A 21,645-nucleotide genomic window follows, 5' to 3' on the forward strand; every position below is an offset into this window, starting at 1 on the left:
AGCCACTCCCCCATTAAACAAAACACATGCAGCTCACCACAGTTTCCAACCACACTACTTCTCACTAATTTATGGTGCTTCTAGCCCTCCTGCCTCCGGGCCTCATCCCCTCCTCATTAGTCTCAGAGACTCGACACCACAAAAACACAATTCTCATCAATATGAGTAGCCATGGTTTTTTAGAACAAAACATCCCGGCCTGTTTAATCTTCCCGCTACGGTTCGAGCTCTTTCCCTTTTCCCATGCACTCATGTTTGACTCCATTCGAGCTGACTATTGCCTGGGTCATCACGGCCTAGATTAAAACAGGAACAAGAGCAAGGGAAGGATATGGCTCCTGCAGTGAAGACATACTAGTTAGTGTGGGCATAATCAGAAGGTCGCTGGAGCAGGTTAATATAGAAAATATGATTAACAGTTCAGGACAAATCTCATCCAGCTGAGATAACATCCCACTGGCCGAGAGCTTGGCCTTACGGGCTGTAGGTTAGTGGGTTACTCTTACACTGAGAGGAGTGCTGAGTGCTCTCCCACATTCTGTGTTGTTGACGTGACGTGAGAAGCAAAATGTGCAACCATCCATGTGAGAACTGAGTCGGATATCTTCGTCAGATTTTTCATATAGCAAACCTGGGGTTCTTAAGTCTCTGGTGCCTTTCCTGGACTCTGTGCTGTATATTGTACTTAGCAAAAATCACAGGAAAGCTAACATTGACTTTGCATTCATATTCAAAATATATTGGCATTATGGCTGCTTTGGGGTGGTCTAAAGGCTCCTCAGACCGGGACAGGGCCCACCTAGCTGCCAAGAGAGAGATTGCCTTACATCCAGATGGTCAGATTTCTCCTTACTCACAATAGTAGCAATAATAGGGCACCTTTCAAAAGCACTTTTCAGGACATTTAAATTTTGTTGGATGTATGTATTTTAGACACGTTCACATGCAAGTGGCCAAAGAGAACGAGAGAAACAGACAGAAATCGTAAATTAGAGAGCCGTTTGCCATTCAAAGCCGTTTGTCACAGACACCACCAGCAATGCTTCTGGCCATCTCCTGAGCAATTGTGTAGAGTGGGAGAACCAGGCCTTCCAGCTGCATCATCCTGATCTCCAGCTGTTTCCCATCAACAGACACCGGCACAGGGTCTATCCATGCCAACTAAGTCATTATTAGGCAGGGAAAGGGAATTGATTTAAATAAATTAAAGGACAGATAATTTAACACAATTTAATCAGTCCTCCAGTTTCTGAATATCTACAATAACTTGGTAGACATTTTTAAAGTGAGGCATCCTCAAGTCTCCATCCTGCTAACAAGGGACTTGTAGACAGCATCCTACAAGAACATTAATTCGGATGCCTTTTCTAGACGTGTTCGGGATACTCTTGCTATAGCGAAACACCATGACCAAATGCAGGCTGGGGAGGAAAGGGTTTGTTTGCCCTAAACTTCCACATCTTAGTTCATCATTGAAGGAAATCAAGACAGGAACTCAAACAAGCAGCAGTTGACTTAGAAGCCATGGAAAGGTGTGGCTTACTGGCTTCTTCCCTTGGTTTGCTCAGCCTGCTTTCTTATAGATCCCAGGACTACCAGTCCAGGAATAGCACCACCTACAATGGGCTGGGTCCTCCCCCATCATTCAGTAATTAAGAAAACGCCCTTCAGGCTTGCCAACAGCCCAATCTTGTGAAGGCATTTTCTTAATCGAGGTTCCCTCCTCTCAAATGACATTAGTTTGTGTCAAGTTGACATAAAACAATTCAGCATAACGGGTTAGAAACTGGAAGTTTTAGACATCTACTGCATTTTGCTTGATTTTAAGCCAGTATGGAGGTCCACAGGTTTGGAGGAGGTTAAAGATGCTTGTTAACATCTTGTCATGCTGATCTTTATATAAAATATTACAGGAGAAAGGCAGAGTAGATGTACATAGTCTATATAAAGGTGACTGGACTTTTGTAAGTTCCAAAGCTTTTAGTCTGTTGTAAAAATATAAAAAATAAAAAAAAATATCTTTTACCCTGCTAGGTCCGACATCTCAGTGCCCCAAGATATCTGCTAGGTATCTTGGCGGAAACACATCCCAACTCCACAGTGGCCCAGTGTCTCCAGCCACCGCACACTTTCCTACATTCAAACCATCACAATAAGGAACACACAACACAATAATCTTTGACCCAATTGGTAAGATATAATTGCCCATTTAAACATACAAAGCCCGTGGTACCATCCATCCCTTAAGAACATTAATAACAACCTGTAAATGCACAGAGCAGAATCTTAACGTCAGCCTCCATTGTCCTGCCATGGCTTCTTTCTCTCCACTCCCACCCCCCATCTCCTCCTTTCCATTCCAGTCTCCTCCTCTTCCTTCAAACTTCTCTCCCATCCATCCTTCCTTCTCCTCCAGTGACAGGCCTCCTTCTATCCTGTACCTGCCCCTTACCTGTAATTTTACAAATTCAATGGGGAGAAGGTTCTGGTGAAGTCACCTGAGTCCTGAGTAGGCAGCCGTCCTTGGGGCAGTGGAATTAGCATCAAAATACAGATAACTCCAGGGCAAACCACAACATTCGTCCTCCTCCAAACCATCACACTTTGCCTTAGATGCACAAGGCGGTAAGTAAAGCCACACAAGACCTGACAGCAGATACAGACAGGCATGGATCTTTATGTCCACTCTGACATGACCACTCAGAGAACCCCAGGTACAACGAGAGTAAAGAGAGGCCACAGAATGGTGGATCATGACAGAGAGGCTTGGAGAATCTGTCTAGCCAGTCCATGGACAGGCTTCTGTGGGAAGCAGAGAGGAAGGACACCCACATCACAAAGACCAAGATGAGGAACTTTGCATAGAGCTCCATACACAGCCTCCCCGGCTAGCATGTCGTCCACAGGCTGGTGCCCATTCCAAGTGCAGAGTCCCTTCACTGTACAAAACGCACTTCCTTGTAAGGATCTATTTGTCACTAAGTCACCTGAAGTGACATGAACCTCACCCGAAGGGCTACGTTCATGTCTTGGCTAAGATACTTCTACTCTATTTATAAGACTTAGCTGAGGGCTACTTGTCACTCCTTCGCCATCGTAGAGATTGTGTAAATAAGCTCTTCATTAATTTTTAAGATTTCTTGTAACAAATGCCTCTAGACTAGAGGACAAACATTTAAAATAGCCCTCTGTCCAATTACCAAGTTACAAAGAGAAGCAGGCTGAGGTATGGGCGTGAGTGAGAGCCAGAGGAGTCTTTCCTCATCTTCACAGACAAGGGTTCAGGACAGAGTTCACATGGCAATGCTTTAGAACTTGTCATGATGGACACATTCTGGGAGACCTACTCCTCCAAGGGTTTCCTTTGGGCTCTCACCACAAAGCCACATTCTTCACTATTGGCCACAGTTGTTGACTCAAGAAAATGGCCTGAACTGCTGTCTTTCTTGGCATAAGATGCGTCTTGCTTCTAAGCCAGATCTGGCCTTCAGCACTGGCCCTCAGAAGATGGAGGAAATTGGAGTCTGGAAAGTAGAGACAGCTGGCCATCAGAAACGTTGGCCTCCTAAGGCCACGAGGTTCAGCATTAAGGAGAATCTCCAACTTATTCCCCTCAGGAGTGTGCTGTGTCAAGTGAGTCTGGTCTCTACCTCATCAAACCCATAGGAGGCCAAGAGATGCTCCCCGGTGTCTAAGTATTCGCTTGTTTGGTCCAATTAGCCCTTCGTTCTTTGAAAGAGGAGGAGGAAAAGGATAAAGCTCCTTTACTTGCCAGTGTTTATTTCTCTCACTCAGTATCTCCATTTCTGCCATGTCAGCACTACTAATCACCATGTATGTTGAAAGAACTCCCAAAAATAGCAGAAAAAAGGTCCACAGACCACACATCATCTGTTCCTGCGAAGTTGATTCCCACTGCCCTTGAGCATTTGGAAGCATTGTCACCTACAAAAAAAGCACCAGCTTCAACAGTCATAGAATGACTCTATGCACAGATAGTCCATCCTTACTAAGCCCACCAATGCCTCTGAGCTTCAAGCCCAAGCTTCTGTGCTCCGTCCTCATGCAGTGACAACCCTGCCTGATCTTTGGCATCAGTCATACCTTTAGATATTTGTGTTGATTTTTTTTGCATTGATATTTCTTTCTCTAAACACAGTATGATAACTCATTTTCTATTGGTGATCATTTGGCTTTGATCAATATTTTTTAAAGTGAGCTAGAATAGCACAACCTGTAGGCTGTGCCCCCTTTGGGGGTCAAATGACCCTTTTGCAGGAGTCCCTGGGAAAACACAGATATTACATTACAATTCTTATATTTTTGGTTGTGAGCCTAGCCTTTAACGGCTGAGCCATCTCTCCAGCCCTACATTACAATTCTTAACAGCAGCCAAATTACAGATATGAAGTAGCAATGAAAATAGTTTTATGACTGGAGGTCACCACAACATGAGGAACTGTATTAAAGGGTCATGGCCTTAGGAAGGCTGGGGAACCACTGTGTTGGAATGAATGACACAGAAAGATGACATAATCATGCCAAGCATTATTTTGCACATGTGCAAGTTTATCTGTGATCAATAGTTTAGGAGTTTTATTAATATTTTTGTGAATCATGCACTCCAATTTCACTTAGCTCCCAATCCTTCCATATCCATCCTCTCTCTGCCCTTACAACCTCCCCACAAAAGAAAACAAAAACATAAATAATAACACTATAATAATAATAATAATAATAATAATAATAATAATAATAATAGACCATCTCACCATGGAAACTGTGCCGTGTCATGGTGTATCATATGCTTTACTTGCAAATGTTCATTGCAATGACTCATTGGTCTGGTTAGAAGCCTCTGGCCTCTGCTACACCATCCATACTGTATCCTCATCAGGACTCTTCTAGGAGTCCTGTTGTTGCCTTGTATCATGGAGATCCTGTAGCTTTGGATCTGCAGGACCGGTCTCTCCCACAATCCAGCATTTCATAGATGGGGTAGATGTTGGGGTGGGCCAACTCAGAGCCCTGAATCTGGACCTGAGTTGGTCAGTCCACCAGCTCTCCTATGCCCATGTCACCAGAGCTAGCTAGCTCTTCATCTCTGCCCAGTCAAGGGACAGGACCAGCTCTCTTGCCTGAGGCCGTTGTCTAGGAGCAAGACTGCTCTCTTGAGCTCACGCCATTGGGGACAGATCTCCTGAACCCCTGCTACTAGAACCCTAGTGGGCAGGGGGGCTTCTGGTTGACTTCTACCCTGCCTAGTGGCAGACGAGGGCCTCTCCGATGCTAGGATCAAATTTTTTAAAGTGACGTTGACTGAAATTCAAGGTAGCTTTACTAAGATGTTGTCGGATTGCTTCTCATAGAGACTTCTGCTTCCCAGAGTGACAAAGAATATAAAAGTGTGTGTTCCCTGTAAGGTCAGTGACAGATTTATAAGCCACTTGCTACAGGCTATAAAAGGAATCTTTTCTTGGGGTCCACAAGTCATGGCTGGTAGTTTAAGGCCTCTCCAATCACAGTACTTAAAAATTCAGAACACTACGTTGCTTGTCTGAACACAGGTACTCTTTTTAGGTCTATGCTTTATTTAAGTCCCTTTTTCTTGGCTTGGCACAGGCCTGAAGCCTGGGTTGAAGCCACCTAAAGATCAGGATTCTAGCTTGGAAGTCAAGAACTTGAGAGTATCTAGATGTGAACTTGAATTTTCAAATGTCATTTCTAATTCGCTTTGTCTTCTTTAATTTGTTTTACTTTCTCTTATCTCCCTTTGTTCCTCCCTCCCTGCCTTTCTTTTTTGGGTGACAGGATCTTATGTACCCAAGGCTGATCTTGAATTGGCTCTATAGCAGAGGATGGCCTTTAACCCCTTACCCTCTTCCCGCTACCATTTTCTGAAATTACAGGTGTGTAGCACCATGTCCAGTTTATGGAGTTCTTGGGATGGACCACAGGGCTCCGTGCAGGCCAGGCAAGCGCTTTACCAGCTGAGCTGCCTCTGTGTTATGTTTTCAGACTGTGAATTTGGTTGCATTCTGCAGGCAGTTTGTATTAGTTGCTTTTCTCTTTGCAATGACAAAACACCTGAGAAGAAACATGAGACTTTATTTTGGCTCGTAGTTTGAGACTCCTATCCGTCCTGGTAGGAACATCGTAGAGGCATCAGAACACATTGAACACATTGAGCACACAAGGAGCAGAGGGAGAGAATGTGAGTAGTGGTGCACACCTTTAATCTTAGCACTAGGGAGACAAAGGCCGTTGGATCTCTGTGAGTTCAAGGCCAGCCTGGTCTACATAGAGTTCCAGGACACTCTCTATATAACAGAGAGGTGTTTTCAAAGAAGAAAGAAGAGGAGGAAGAGGGGGAGAAGAGGAGGAGAAAGAGGAGGAGGGGGAGGAGGAGGATGAAAGAGGAGGAAGAAGAGGAGGAGAAGGAAAAGGAGAAGAAGAGGAGGAAGAGGAAAAGGAGAAGGAGGAGGAGGAAGAAAGAGGAGGAAGAGAAGGAGGAGAAGGAAAAGGAGAAGAAGAGGAGGAGGAGGAAGAGGAAAAGGAGAAGGAGGAGGAGAAGGAAAAAGAGAAGAAGAGGAGGAGGAGGAAGAGGAAAAGGAGAAGGAGGAGGAGAAGGAGAAGGAGAAGGAGAAGGAGAAGGAGGAGGAGGAGGAGGAGGAGGAGGAGGAGGAGGAGGAGGAGGAGGAGAGAAGAAGAAGAAGAAGAAGAAGAAGAAGAAGAAGAAGAAGAAGAAGAAGAAGAAGAAGAAGAAGAAGAAGAAGAAGAAGAAGAGCTCAGCTTCCTTTTTATTCAGTCCTGCAGTGGATAACATTTGAGGTGGTGTCACCTACATAAACCCAGTCAAGCAGATCCCTAGCAGACACGCACAGGGGTTTGTTTTCATGGTTATTCTAAATCTAGCAAGTCGATAGTCAAGATTACCAGCACACAGTAGGAATGGGTTAGGAAGGTTTTACCAAGAGTGAACTTAGGAGAGAGGGGTGTTGGTACTAGGCTGGGTCTTGAGGAGCAACAGTGATTGGAATGGAGGGCTCCCAAGGGCAGTGCAGCAGCTGAATGAGGAGGTGGTGTGGCGCGAAGACGGAGACAGCTGATAGGCTATAGAGAAACAGGAGATCTGAGGACAAGAAGAGAAGCTACAGATGATGCCAAGATTTCCAGCTCAATCCATTGAAGTAGCAAGTTGAAGGCATGAGTAAGAGGTTAAAGAAACATTTTATTTTAAACAAACATATTTATTCACTCTTTGCCTAGATGGAAAGAAAGCAGCGGAAGGGAGACCAAGAATGTGAGGGGATAATGTAAAGATCTTGATGTTAAAAGAGGGGAGAGAGTATGACCAAGGACAGACATTGTACCGTTGGAATGGATAGTCCCTCGTGTAAAGGCAGAGGTGATGAGAAGGGGGCAGGCGGGATCTCTCAGGGAGGGATTTGGAGGACGTTTTGCACGGGGAACTTCAGTGTCTCAGCGATGGGAGAAAATACCTCATCTTTGAGAGCAGTAGGTGTGGGACTTAAGAGTCTCATGGGACTTTGACCAACTGTAGTTAAAAGCGGGCTCGGAAGTCAGCCATGCTCATGCGATACTAGGAAGGAAGACTGGGAAGGGCCCACCAGCGTGAATGAGAGGTCTGTTTCTTGCACATCTGTAGTTTATTAAGAAGACGTTGACTTCCTAGAGGGTCCTCGTTTGATTTACATCTGCCTCCGCTGCAGGTTTACACAGTGGTATCAGTCAGCGCCTGGAAGTCCACCCTCCCACCCTGTGTGACAGCAGTTGCTAAGATGGACAGCCTTACTGGTCCGGCGAAGTCAGGCTCACAGAGCCCCATTGTGGCGTGTCAGAACCCACAGAAAATGTTCCCCCTGTGCATTATTTATGACTTTCCTGCATTTATATAGTATCCAGCTTCCTGAAAGTAATTTGTTTTGGATTGCGTAGTACTGGGTAGCACATCAAAGGTATGCTAAGCAGTGGTAATAAAACATTGAGGTTTATGGTCACTGAGGTATTAAATATCACTCATAAATTACAGGGTGAGTATTTTAAATGAGCTATGGCTCTGAGAACAGTAGGCGCCCCATCTCTACACATATTAATTGCCACTGCCTGGCTTATTAATTATCAATACTTTCAAAGGCTGTGTTGATGTCATTTTCTTAAGGAGGCACTCTGTGCCCTTTCTGGGCTTGCTCCCTCCCTTCACCTCTCTCCCTTTCTCCCTCTCTCCCTCTCTCCGTCTCTCTGTCCCTTTCCCTGTCCCCACCTCTTCTCTCTCTCTTACCGTGTGCATAAAAACCGGCATGAGACAGAATGAAAATGTGGTTGACTCTGTAGAATACTATTTAGTCAGACAGCTCTTTTATAATTAAAAAATTATAATAACATACTTTTCTCTTTTCCTTTCCCCCTCCAACCTCTCCCATGTATCCTCCATGCTCCCTTTTGAATTCTTGACCTCTTTTTCTTTGTTTTATACACATAAGTGTGCAACACACACACACACACACACACACGTTCCCATCTTTATTGGCCTCTGTACTTGGCCCCACACTCTTTGCTGTAGGTGGCTCCAAGGAACAGCCTTTCCCCCAAAAGTTCCCCTGATATTGTTTTTTAGATTTATTCCAATAGGATGAAAATAATCCCAGAAAAGAATATTAACAAGTAGAAATAATTTCTTCAAACCGTGGGTTAGAATTGAAATATGTTTACACTTTACTTTTAATTAATTTCAACTTTAATCTAAATCACGGAGCTCCACTCAGTTATCAGTTCTTAAGTAAGTTTCAAGCAAGTTCTCGGTGGAAATCTGTTTGCCACTGTAATTTTGATGAAATATAAATGCAGATAAAATATTCTCAGTGAAAATTCAGCATCCGAACAGGCAGATGCTCTGTGTGATAGACTTGCTATAAAAATGAACTTCAGGGCTTTAAATTTACTTGAAATGCTGACTAGTTTGAGTATATTCAGAGAAAGGAAATGGGCTATTAAAGTTTATTTTACCTGTTCTCTTTGTACCAAAAACATTAAATGGCACACGTGGCTCCTGTTGTGCCTGTTTAGAAGTTCGTGTTGGAACCAAGCCTTCTGGTAGGTCTATGAAGACCCTCGAGCCCACTCCTACCAAACGCTGTAGAAATCCTGATTGAACCAATGACTAGGCAACCACGGGACCAGTTAAAAGTAGTGCCAAGGTGCCAAGTGAATGGAGAGAATCTGTCGAGACTGGAAATTTAGGCTGCACTTGCTGGTTAATAATTTAAATACCTTCTCTAATAAAAGCGTTTCTCATTTCGTGAGCATTTCTCAAATGTTTGTGAGCATTGAGTATGCCTAGTTTCTCGTGTACCTCTCCAGCTTTACCGTTGTCCTGCACGGTATGTTTTATGAGAGGTCTCCATAGTCATGGAGAACGGCACTTGTGGCCAGAGAACTGTTGGCTCTTCTCTACTGTAAAGTGTTCCGGTCCCTGGACACACTACAGTTTACTGATTGGCCTCTCTCTGATGGACATTTCGAATTGTGTCTACTGTGTGGATAATTTCTCCTCACCACAGACAAATGGCTCTGGTGTTGTTCCTCTATGTGTGTTTTCTTGTGCATGCACAGACAGGATTTCTCCAGGGTGTAGACAGACATACTGACCCTTTTGCTAGAAGCACAGTTTAGCTTCACTGGGCAGTCATAAACAGTTTCCAGTATGGCCTCTCACAGACAGTGTTGCTTCCCTTTTGTCTCCGCCCATGACATTGTATGTCAGAATGTTGAGTGAGGGAGTGGATGAGACGGTGTTATTGTTTTGCATAATTGGTATCCCTCAAGCCTGGCATCTTCTCATACCTATTGATAAGCAGGCTTCTTTCAGGACGTGACTGTTCAGAAGCACTGTTTTCCTATTGGGCGATTTTTGTCTTTTCTTCTAAAGCACGTTCCTCTCCACCCTATGACAGATGACGTAAAGGTGACAGTTCTGAGTTGGTCATCGTTCCTTTCCTGACATTTGTTTTTCTCTTTTCTATATGTTTGTCACCAGAGATCAAAGAAGAACTTTTTTGTCTTTCCAACTCCTCCATGAATTTCAGCTTTCCTTATGAAGAGGGAGGAAGAGCCAGGCAGGGTGTGGAAGCATTAAGCCAGGAGCACCCATCAGGGGAGGAGGGAGCAGAGCGAATGCTGGATCATTTCTTACAGTGTTCTTAGGCCAAGGATAAAAAAAAGCAAAGTGAAAATGACCACAGTTAGCCCATGTTATCATTATGATAAGGTAGTTTTCTAAGAGTAAGTTGATAAGGTGAAGATCTCAAAACCTTACAAATGTAGTGAAAATGTTTTAAAACCTGAGGGGAAAAATCCCTTGAATCTATGGAGAAATATTAGCTAGAACAATTGCTGTGTCTTTAGAGCCAATAATAAAACACAGTGGTGTCTCGGTAATTCTAGCTTGTGTCTTCATAGACACCCATGAGCCAACGGTTAGTGCTTCTCTGTGGCTTTTGTTTCTTAGGACACTGGGTACCATAAGTGCAGATATGGTCATTAAATCTTAATAATGGTGCTTAGTATTTATAAGACACCTTTCATCCGAGGACCTCAAAGAACTGAACAAATATTAACTTGTTAATTCTCGTAAGAGCCATGAGGCAAGAGTTATTACATCCCTTTACTGATGAAGGCGCTGGGGCGCAGGGAGCCTCACTAATTTCATTTACACAAGGTCAAGTAGGATGGTAGAGTTATTTTACAAAGTATAAGCCTCGGCTTCATGCTATCTGTTCAAGTTGTCTGGCGTTATCTACCCATTTATAAATATTTTAGGGGAGGTCTTCATTTCTGCCAAGTAAGCAATTCTGAAAGAGGGAATTTTTTTTTCAGTGCTTAGAAGCAAATTTTGAGGCAACACAACATTATATAATTTTGGAGACACATTTATTGAGCAGAAGAGTAAATGTCTGAGGAGGAACAAAAAATGACATAAGATGTATCATTGGGTCTTAATGGGGAGGAAAGGCCTCCAGCCACGTCCTTGCTGGCCTGCAGGCGGCTCGGAGGTTAGGAGGGTGTCCTCCTCTTGATGAGGACATCTGTTTTGTTCCCAGCATCTGTGTTGGGCAGCTCACAGCTGCTCGTAGCTCCAATTCTCTCTAATACTCATTCCTAGACTCCTGACTCCTGTGTGTGTGTGTGTGTGTGTGTGTGTGTGTGTGTGTGTGTGTATGCACGTGCACGCAAATATACAAACTTTTAAAGCCTCTCATAGCTGGGCACGATGTACACTCTTTTAATCATGGCACTTGGGATGGAGAAATAGGCTTCTCTTTGTGAATTTAAAGTTAGTCGGGTCTTTATAGGAAGACATTATTTTTTATAAAGACATTTATTTTATTTTTAAAGGTTTATTTATTTATTTTATGTATAAGAGAACAATGTTGCTGTCTTCAGACACACCAGAAGGGGACATTGGATCCCATTACAGATGGTTGGGAGCCACCATGTGGGTTGCTGGGAATTAAATTCAGTGCCTCTGGAAGAGCTCGTAACCACTGAGCCAACTCTCCAGCCTCCCCCCTTCATCTTATTTTTAATATTTATTTATTTACATTCATCTCGTTGATTCTCAGATTGTCTCTTTTTGCACAGGGCATTCGAGCTTGCTTGAACCTAGCACTCTGCTGTACAGCGGACTCTCCCATGGGGAGACCAGCTTCCGTGTACACGTCCTTCATCATGTCCACCAATCTCAGCCTCAAGATCTATGGGAGAGGGAAACAAAAGGGGACGCTTCTTCTGTCAAACTGGCTAAGAAGACTCTATCTTTTAAATTCCCAGGGACCTTCATCAGTTACACTTACTGCTTGTTCTAGAAGCATCAACATCTGTTTTCTTGTGTGACACACAACATCAGATCCCTTCCCAACATGACAAAGCCTCACAGGTTTGCACACAGACCTTTGGTCTTCTCCCACCCCCTTTCTGGAGCAGGCAGTACCTTTTCCACTAAGACCCACATGTCACCCCTTCTGGGTACACTCCGTCATATTCAACCATATCTGACACACCCACCTCGGTCAAGGTCTCTCCTAAATGTGGTACCCAGAAATAAACGCAATGTTCCAGATGTGGTTTGAGACCAGGGAAGAGCGGCTTCCACTAACAGCACCATAATTCTTCCTATATTTCAAAACCAAGGCTTAATCTTTCTGTGGACTTCCCCATGGGTGGGTAGGGGGCGCGGTACCAGAGAGAGAGAGAGAGAGAGAGAGAGAGAGAGAGAGAGAGAGAGAGAGAGAGAGAGAGAGAGAGAGAGCACAAAATCTAAACTAACTTACATTGTCATTTCATTATTCTAATCATTTCAGTGCTGATTTCCTAATTCTTTTTTTCTAAAGTATTTCTAAATTTTAAATAACGAAATGACACTTTTAAGCTGATTAAAAATGGTGAGTGTTGACTTGAACTGGTCCCTTTTCTCTGTAGCCAGCTTGTTAGACTGTGTCCTGCTACAGGAGCCTGGAGATGTGGGTGCACACTTCATAGGTGCCTTTCCCTCGCCTGTTGTGTGCAGTAAGGGTGTTTACTGTTTATTCTTAGAGTAAATAGTGTGTGTGTGTGTGTGTGTGTGTGTGTGCATCTGTGTGTGTGTGTGCATCTGTGTGTGTGTGTGCATCTGTGTGTGTATGCATCTGTGTGTGTGTCTGTGTGTGTGCATCTGTGTGTGTGCATCTGTGTGTGTATCTGTGTGTGTGTGCATGTGTGTGTGTGCATCTGTGTGTGTATGCATCTGTGTGTGTCTGTGTGTGTGCATCTGTGTGTGTGTGCATCTGTGTGTGTGCATCTGTGTGTATGTGTATGTGTGTGCATCTGTGTGTGTGTGCATGTGTGTGTGCGTCTGTGTGTATGTGTATGTGTGTGCATCTGTGTGTGTGCATGTGTGTGTGCGTCTGTGTGTGTATGCATCTGTGTGTGTGTCTGTGTGTGTGTGCATCTGTGTGTGTATGTGTATGTGTGTGCATCTGTGTGTGTATGTGTATGTGTGTGTATGCATCTGTGTGTGTGAGTGTGTGTGAGTGTGTATGTGTGTGAGTGTGTGTGTGTGAGTGTGTGCGTGCGTGTGTGTGTATGCATCTGTGTGTATGTGTGTGTATGCATCTGTGTGTGTGCATCTATGTGTGTGTATGTGTGTGTATGTGTGTGTATGTGTGTGTGCATCTGTGTGTGTGTGCATCTGTGTGTGTATGCATCTGTGTGTGCATCTGTGTGTGTATGAGTGTGTGTTTGTGTGTGTATGCATCTGTGTGTATGTATGTGTGTGTGTGCATCTGTGTGTCTGTGTGTGTATGCATCTGTGTGTGTGCATCTGTGTGTGTATGTGTATGTGTGTGCATCTGTGTGTGTGTATGTGTGTATGTGTGTGTGCATCTGTGTGTGTGCGTGTGTGTGTGCATCTGTGTGTGTGCATCTGTGTGTGTATGCATCTGTGTGTGTGTGTGTCTGTGTGTGTGTATGCATCTCTGTGTGTATGTGTATGCATCTGTGTGTGTATGCATCTGTGTGTGTGTGAGTGTGTGTGTGCACGTGTGTGTGTATGTGTGTGTGAGTGTGTGTATGTGTGTGAGTGTGTGAGTGTGTGTATGTGTGTGAGTGTGTGCACCTGTGTGTGTCTGTGTGTGTGTGCATGTGTGTGTGTGTGTCCGAGTGCGCGCACGTGTGTGTGTGTGTGTGTGCGTGTTGTGTGAGTGTACTTCTGGAATAGGTGGAGTTCAACACAGAGGCAAAGAACTGAGGTTTCTGATCAGGCTCACACAGAAGTTTAAATTCTGGCCCCACCACTAACAGGTCCTTGGAAATTTTTATTTAAACTCTTTGAGCTTCAATTTCCCCATGAGTCAAATGAAGGTGATGTTAGGCCATCTCTTACAGGATCACTGTGCCAATATTGTAGAGAGAACACAGAGAACCCGACTTAGACAAACAATCAACAACATAAGACAAAAGAAAGAAAACTCACCTGCAGTTTCTAGCTCAGCCCAGAAATAGCGGCCATTGGTGGTCAGACTGCACAGGTCAGCATTTCCCTGTGCTTTAGTGACTCTCACATCAGATCAAGCGAGCTTTGAAAGCAGACTAGCATGTCTGATGTAGCCTTGTGAGCGCTCACACCAACAGAGTGACAGTTTGTACTAAAGATCTCTCCCAGGGTTGTGAGCCATATACGTATTTTAGGTCAGTTCCAGTAAAAGTTTCCTAAGAATAACAAATGATATTATTAGATAGATACTATATTTTACAACTCTCTCAGAACTGGGGACACAATGGAGACACCATGGGACACAGTGGGCACAGTGAAGGAGGGTATCATAGAGTGCACCCTCATAGGCATTGCGTCCTGGACAGACACATGATGTCTTTAGAGCAATGAGCATCAGATACAGCGCGGCTCTCAAAATTGTCTTTAGTTTTATATCACCAAATGAGAGATTTATCAAGTTTAAGCAGTAGCGTAAAACAGAACCTCAAAACTAGTAATCTCACCGATGTGACTTATGACCCAGCAGAATTTTATTAACATGCACCCACTCAATTACTTAGGGATATATGTTGTTGTACTTGGCGGCAAATTGTGTTAAGTTGGTTTGATTCTTTTCTAGAACCCCTGCAGTTCCTTCTCATAATGTGAAAGATAGGCTCTGTGATTTCCAAAGCAAGTTTGCACCTGGCCTTCCTAGTGTCCTTGACATGTGTGAGGGCATCATTAGGCAGTTGACAACACTTATTCACTGGATCTGGGTGGGTGGGACCTTCCCTCTCATTTCACAACCGCCTTCACTCAGTCTCTTGGAATTGCTATTCACATCCAGTCATTACCCAGCCAGGCTGGCATCTGGCCACAATGTGGAGGCTCCCAGGCTGGGTACAAGACTCTGAGGTACTCATTACCATCCCTTTCCCAACACCCCAAGCTACACCATTCCCACACCATAAAGCTTGTAAACGGGGCACTAAAAGCCAAGGAGGGCATTGTCCTTAGCCTGTCCTGTCCTCTTTAGCCACAATTGTGGCCAATCACAGCCTGCAGGAAAGATAAGGGGCAGCATCTGTAACTGGCGTGTGTCGGGGGGGACTGAGAAGTGGGGACCACCCGGGGTTTTGTGGCACAAAGAAAGCAATACAGAGGTTGGTGGCCACAGAGGTTGCTCGAAGCTCAACCAGACCCATGACTGTAGACTGAGGTGTGCAAGGTATGAGTCGTACAGACAGGGGTGTTATCTACGTGATGTAGAGGGTCCAGTACACAGCTGCGAAAACTACTGAAACATTATTTTTACACACGTTAACCGATTTGGAAAGTAACATTGAAAACTTTGGACAGCCCGGTTCTGACGAAACCCATGTTGCCTGGATGCTTCGGAAGGATGCTCAAATACAAGTGATGCAGAAGCCCGGTGAGGAAGTGAAAGGGGGCCCCCATGGTACACTCAGTGCTTCTCCCCTACTCTGTTTCCTGGTCAAAATCCTCATGACTATGATACTTGGCCTTCCCGTTCTGATGAAGAAAGATCACACAGTATCTTACTAACCCAGTCTCCATCCCAAGTCCTTCCCAAACTCTTGAGCACACGGGAAAGATCCCGGCTGGAAGACCGGGAGTACATCGAATGGGATCATATGCTGCTGCAGCTTCCGCTCTGGAAACAACTGCTAGTGCTTACATAAGGAAAAGGCGTGCACATCTGCAGACTGCATTGTAAGTTCAGCCTTTTATGATCCTGAAGGGGACACAGTGAGGGACCAAGACACACTCCCCTCCACTAAACATAGGATGGTGGCCCAGGACGGCTTTTCATTGGGCTTTTCTACCCCACCCCTATCCCCCACACCGCCTACTGAATTGGGACAGTTTACAACTTGAAGCCTAGTTTACTTTATTCCTACTTGATTGGTTTGCCTCATAAGTAATGTTATCGTCATCAATGATGACCACTGTAGCACTTTGCCCATATTATTACTTGTTCGAAGTGTTATTAGACATTTCATATGACCTCACTGTTCTATGATGGTTTTATAGACAGTTAAGGGCACTATTAAAGACTATCAATTACGTCTGAAGACTGGAGTTTTCTCACTGTTTTTGCACAAAAGGCATTGACTGCTAGCATGGATTCAAGGGCCAATTAGATTTTGATTTTAAAAGAATAATTTCGGACCTGGAGAGAGGTATCAGTGGTTAAAAGCACTGGTTGCTCTTCCAGAAGACCCAGGTTCAAGTCCCAGAACCCACATGGTAACTCACAACTGTCTATAACTCCTCTCCCAGGGGGGCTGACCGCATAAGGACCCAAGTGTGGGCAAAACACTAGTGCACATAAAATAAAAATAATTTTTTAAAAAAGAAATAACCCTTCCCCTGATATTCGAATTTTGTTCAACTAAAGGCCTTTTGTGCTGACCAGGAGAAAGTAAAGGAAAGCTAACACTCCTGAGACCGGGTAAGTGAAAATCAAGCTTTCATGGCTAATACTCATTGATCTTAATAGAGCTTCCAGTATAGGGAGGGATTGGGTAACTCTGCTTCCCAAGATCACAGAGATGCTCTCTGGCAGATCCAGAGGTTAAATGCAAGCTCTGTGTGGTTAAACATATTCTAGTAAAAGGCCTGAATTTTTTTTTAATGTGAAATGCAAGACATCAAGAATTCCCAAACCATAAGTATTCAGCATTTTAAGTCATTTGACAAAATCAAATACAGTTGTCGCTCAGTTTCCATGGGGGATTGGTTCCAGGACCCCCTGCTGTTGCCACACTCTGTGAAAGGCTGCTTATGCCCTTTAAGTGTAGTGTGTGGGCATAGCCTGTGCACATGGTCCCCTATGCTTTAGATCATCACTAGGTTATTCGTAATACCTAGTACAATGGGATTCCGTGTAACCAGTTGTCGTATGCGTTGTCTGAGTATTAACAACACGAGGAAGGAGGCTGTGCGTGCTGGGCCCAGATGCAACTCAAACTTTTGTATTTTTGATCTGTGTTGCTTGATTCCACCGGTGGGGAGTCCATGAAGAAAGATGGTCAACTACAGAGAAAGCAAATGAAACCCAGTGGTAAAGACAAGAGTCATCTTGAAAACAAAAAAAGGTCCACAGAAAATACATGCTAAGATCTTAATTATCTATTAAAGATATTTGATTTTCAATCCTATTGAATAAAGGATAATTAAGAAGTAAGTCTGAAGCTACCAAATTAATGTCCAGCGTTAATACAAACTTTAATTGTTGCATAATTAAAATTTAAATACATTAGCTGACATATTTTACGTGATTTCTTAACATCTCCATTCTGTATTTCAAAAGGTCAGGATTCTGAGAGTTTTATTAGCTAAAACATTCCTGCCGTCTGCCCATAGAGGAGGCAAACCCAGACAACTGTCTAGTAAACTCTAATAGACATAGTGTCTCTTTACATTTGAAATCGGCAGGGATTCAGATACACTGAGTGTGCTTTTTAGATAAAAAATACTTAGCCAGAAACTAGGCTCAAGCTGCAGTGGAACCCTGGAAACTCTTCCTCATATTTTGTCACAGTTAACTGCAATGTGTTTCTCTTAAGAGGACTCGAGAATTATTTGCCCCTGTCCCTACTCTTGCTTTCAACCGCCTCTCAGTCCTCGCTCCCCGACCAATCACTCTTCAGACCAATCACTCTTCAGACCAATCACTCTTCAGACCAATCACTCTTCAGACCAATCAATCACTCTTCAGACCAATCAATCACTCTTCAGACCAATCAATCACTCTTTAGACCAATCACTCTTCAGACCAATCACTCTTCAGACCAATCACTCTTCAGACCAATCGCTCTGCAGACCAATCACTCTTCACAGGCAGGGGGTTCTTATGAGAACACTCACGTGCTTGACGTGACCACAGGGATGAGCCAGCGGCCAGGCCGGGACCTAAGTGATCCAACCCAAGTTTGTCCCTGGGACTTTTCATACCAAACGTGGGAGAGATATTGAGCCTTCTCCTCTAGGATGCTAGGCGTGAAGATGGCTCCCAACTTGTAAAAGAGAGTAAATAACCAAGAAACTGGGCTTGAGACCTAAACCAACATGGAGGAGGACGAGAACGTAGATGTTCCAAGGATGTCGTTAAAGACCCTGGATCTTGAAGTTTAGGCCAGGATCCCATGGATACCTTTCTGGGATTTGGTTACTAGGTCTATAAGAACCTTTGATAAAATCCTTTCCATTTATACTCACAACCATGAATCCTAAGTAATACAATTATCTACCTTCCTCAGCCTTCTGCTGTTTACTATCCCAATTTAGTCTAATGGGAATAGATTTTATGATTCCAGCAACTTAATAAGTCACTGTAACTTCAGGCCCTCTTTTCTGGAGACTTAAATCAGTGCTGTAAAACACTGTGATTTCAGCTTTTCACCAACGTTTAAGAGATCCACACCTTAATCAGGAACTAAAGAATCCTATTTCTCGTCTAAGAACATCTGAGACCTTCTTCAGTGTGTTGATTTTTCCAGAAGAAGGAACCAATCAAGAAGGGTCAAATACATCACTCCATCTGGGTGAAATCACAAGGTTAGCAATGTTCTCTGGCATGTAGGAGACCCTAGGATCTGCTGCTGGAGGTAAGGAAGCTTTTCCCTTATGTAGGGAAGGAGAACAAGAAGAGAAGGGAGAGGGAAGAACCTTCAAAGCTCTGGAATGACATCATGGAGATCTTCTGCTCAGTTTGGACAAATTATTGGGTTCTTTATTCAGATTTTCAGATATGCCTTAGAAGAGCCCTGGCTCCTTGTTGCAGGAAGTGTGTGGTTGTGTGTGTGTGTGTGTGTGTGTGCATGCATGCGCGCAGTAGTAGTGTTTGTGGAACCGTTGTAGCCTGTAGAATGTATAGGCAGAGATGCTTCATTATTGGCAAGAGAAGAAAACCAAATTAAAAACAAACAAACAACAAAAAAAACCGAAACAGACAAAGAAAACAACAAAACAAACAACAAAATCTAATCTATCACTAGAATATGGGGTGGAAAGAGATGGCCCGTCTGCTTTACTGGTAAGAACAATGCTAGGAAACCACTAAGACTGTGTGTTTGTGAATGCCAAGACCTAATAAAGCTTCCCCCAAAGCAGAGAGTGGCTAAAAACACAAACCAGCTACTCGGCTAGTGGGAAGCCTCCAGAAGGGAAAAACCGTTAGCCCTGCCTTCACTGCAGATGTTCAGAGGTAAGCTTGGTTGTTTCCCATTCAGAACAACTTATTTGCTTTAAGTCCCTGAATCCAGACGACTGAGTGATGCATGCCCCTCCCTACATGGCTATTTTCTTTCTCTCATCAGTTCTATGCTGAAAGCCACGTGTTGGCATATGTTGGACTGTGACACACCGACAGGCCATCCTCAACACTCGACACTAATAACATTGGAAGAATTAATGTTTTCACGGTGCAGCAAAGGAATACGTAAGACGTTACTCTAAGCACCAGATTTTGCAGTTAGTATAAATTCATCTCAGAGGGGATAAGGATTTTAAGTTAGTAAATTGCTTGCCTAGCATGCTCCAAGCCTTGGGTTCCTTCCCTGAATCCTTCCCTGAAATTATATTTTGGGGCTAGAAGATACCATTGAAATGATCTGTTCTAATTTTGTCTTGGGAAGGCCAGGATACAAAGATTCAAGCCGATGACATGCTCAGCGGTCACATGGACAGCAACCAAAGCAGGTCTAGAAGTCTGGTCTGTGGAATGACAAGCACCCACTGGAGCCATTGACCTGCAGATGACAGTCTCCATGAATGAGGGCTCAAAGGAAAGTAGAAGGTACAAGCACACCAACTCAGAATGACCAGCATGCATAAGAATAGGTTGGCCAAACGGAGGCAAGATTAAACCAAACCAACCAAACAAAAAACCACAACGGTGTTTACTATGGTAAAACCCACCAACCTCAGAGGAAACACTGAATTATTGTCATTATAATTACTCATGGCACTCTGATAATAGCACGCCTGTCATCTCTCAGTTCTCAAAACACGGTAAAGCTAGCATGACTAATTCAATTTTACAGATGGGGAAATTGAGGCAAGGAGCGGAAAGAAAATGTACCCAAGTTTTTACAGAGAGGCAAGACTAGGACTTAGCTCAAAGCCTTCCTATAAATCATGGGTGTGGATGCTGGAAATGGAAGATCTATGGTTAACACCTATTACACCCTCCAAGCAAGGAAAGGGGGATGGAGGTCTATTGCTCTGTGTAGTCACGATGCTACTTTATAAGTGAACTACAGTAAACCAAAGCACTCAGAATCCTGATGTTGGTGTCTTTTCCCCAGTCATATGACTTCAGTATATTCTGTTTGGGTAGATATAATGACCAGAAGGGATGTTCCCATTGTCTGCTTACAGTATCTGCTTCCTCCCTCACCCCAGGGCAGGGCAGCTGTGGCTCTGTGCCCTTCCACAAAAGCTACGAGGATACAGGATGAGACGAGGATGGAGGGAAAGCCCATGGGCAAGAAAGCCCACCCAGCAGCAGTGCCGCAGCACATCAGTACTCTCCGCTCTCCTCAGCTGGGCCCACAGAGACTGCCGGCCATCAGAGTGGAGCTCCCACAGTGACTGAGGCGACCCACAGCCTTGGTGGCTACAGGCTCTTCTTACGACTCTAGAGACTCTTACGGGTTTCATCTTCAACTTGAAAACGCTGAGGCTCCCTCTCCTTACAGGCCTCCCCTCAGCAAAGAACGCCCCTCTCCTGTCCCTTTCATCATCTTTGGCATTCATAGGAGATGGCAGCCCCGCTACAGCGGAAAGTCTGCTCCGCATCAAAGCCGCCCGGTTTTGTTTTTTGTTTTTCATTACGCTCTGCAGAGCTCTCAATTCCCAGCATCCCCGAGCCCCCGAATGCTCTAAATGCCAGCAGTGTTTACATTTTTGTTCAGCCTACACGTCCTTTCCTGCTTAAGAACCATGTGCCCTCTCTTTCGTCGTGTGGCCAACACACCCTGCTTCCTTCCCCTTCCTCTGATTCTTCCGACCTTTGACTCAGTCACACCCATCCTGGCTGGTAGTGCAGAAGGGAGCATTCGAAATGTCTCAAGTCCTCGCCAGTGCCCTCTGGCATGGTTCTCCTTAGGCAGAGCAAAAATAGTCCAGTTACTCCAGGAGCCCCAGTTATCAGTGTGTCCCAGTACTGAGCCCTGGTGTTACGTATCTTAATAACCGTTCTCTCATTCACCTGAAGTATGTTGTTCTACCTACTGTTCTTGTCCCCAGCAAACAGGAGTCAAAAAATAAAAGTAGTGATGTTTAGATTTAGTAAATTATTTTTTTTAATAAATCCCGAGAAGTTCCAGTGCAACTCTTTTTTTCAACCAAAGAAACTCGAATCCACCTAACAATGATAGATAGAAAAATTGCAACAGTTTCATGAGGGATAGAAAAGCCATCAATAGAGTGCTGGAGTGATTCTATTGAAGTATACCCACGTGAATTTTCCAGAGAGTTTCCTTCATTTCATAGCAAAAAAATCTCTAAAAGATTAAGTCATACCATCTCCTTAGGTTGTGACTGGATTCATTAATCCCACCGCTCAACAAAAATATTTACTG

The 21,645-nt window shown here is 44.1% G+C and overlaps 2 long non-coding RNA genes across 2 annotated transcripts; one reads left to right on the forward strand and one right to left on the reverse strand.

The window, feature by feature from the left end:
* Nucleotides 1-11,397: 11,397 nt before the first annotated feature.
* Nucleotides 11,398-17,757, reverse strand: LOC108350291 (uncharacterized). Its single transcript, XR_001837024.3, has 4 exons — nt 17,480-17,757; nt 16,924-17,092; nt 14,030-14,265; nt 11,398-11,774 (listed from the first exon to the last, which is right to left on the reverse strand). It is a non-coding gene; the product is annotated as an uncharacterized LOC108350291 (long non-coding RNA).
* A 1,893-nt stretch (nt 17,758-19,650) lies between these two features.
* On the forward strand, nt 19,651-21,395 carry LOC120100619 (uncharacterized). Its single transcript, XR_005500416.2, has 2 exons — nt 19,651-19,856; nt 20,465-21,395. It is a non-coding gene; the product is annotated as an uncharacterized LOC120100619 (long non-coding RNA).
* Nucleotides 21,396-21,645: the final 250 nt, after the last annotated feature.

Source organism: Rattus norvegicus, chromosome 2 (assembly GCF_036323735.1).
Source record: "Rattus norvegicus strain BN/NHsdMcwi chromosome 2, GRCr8, whole genome shotgun sequence".
Classification (NCBI taxonomy): domain Eukaryota; kingdom Metazoa; phylum Chordata; class Mammalia; order Rodentia; family Muridae; genus Rattus; species Rattus norvegicus.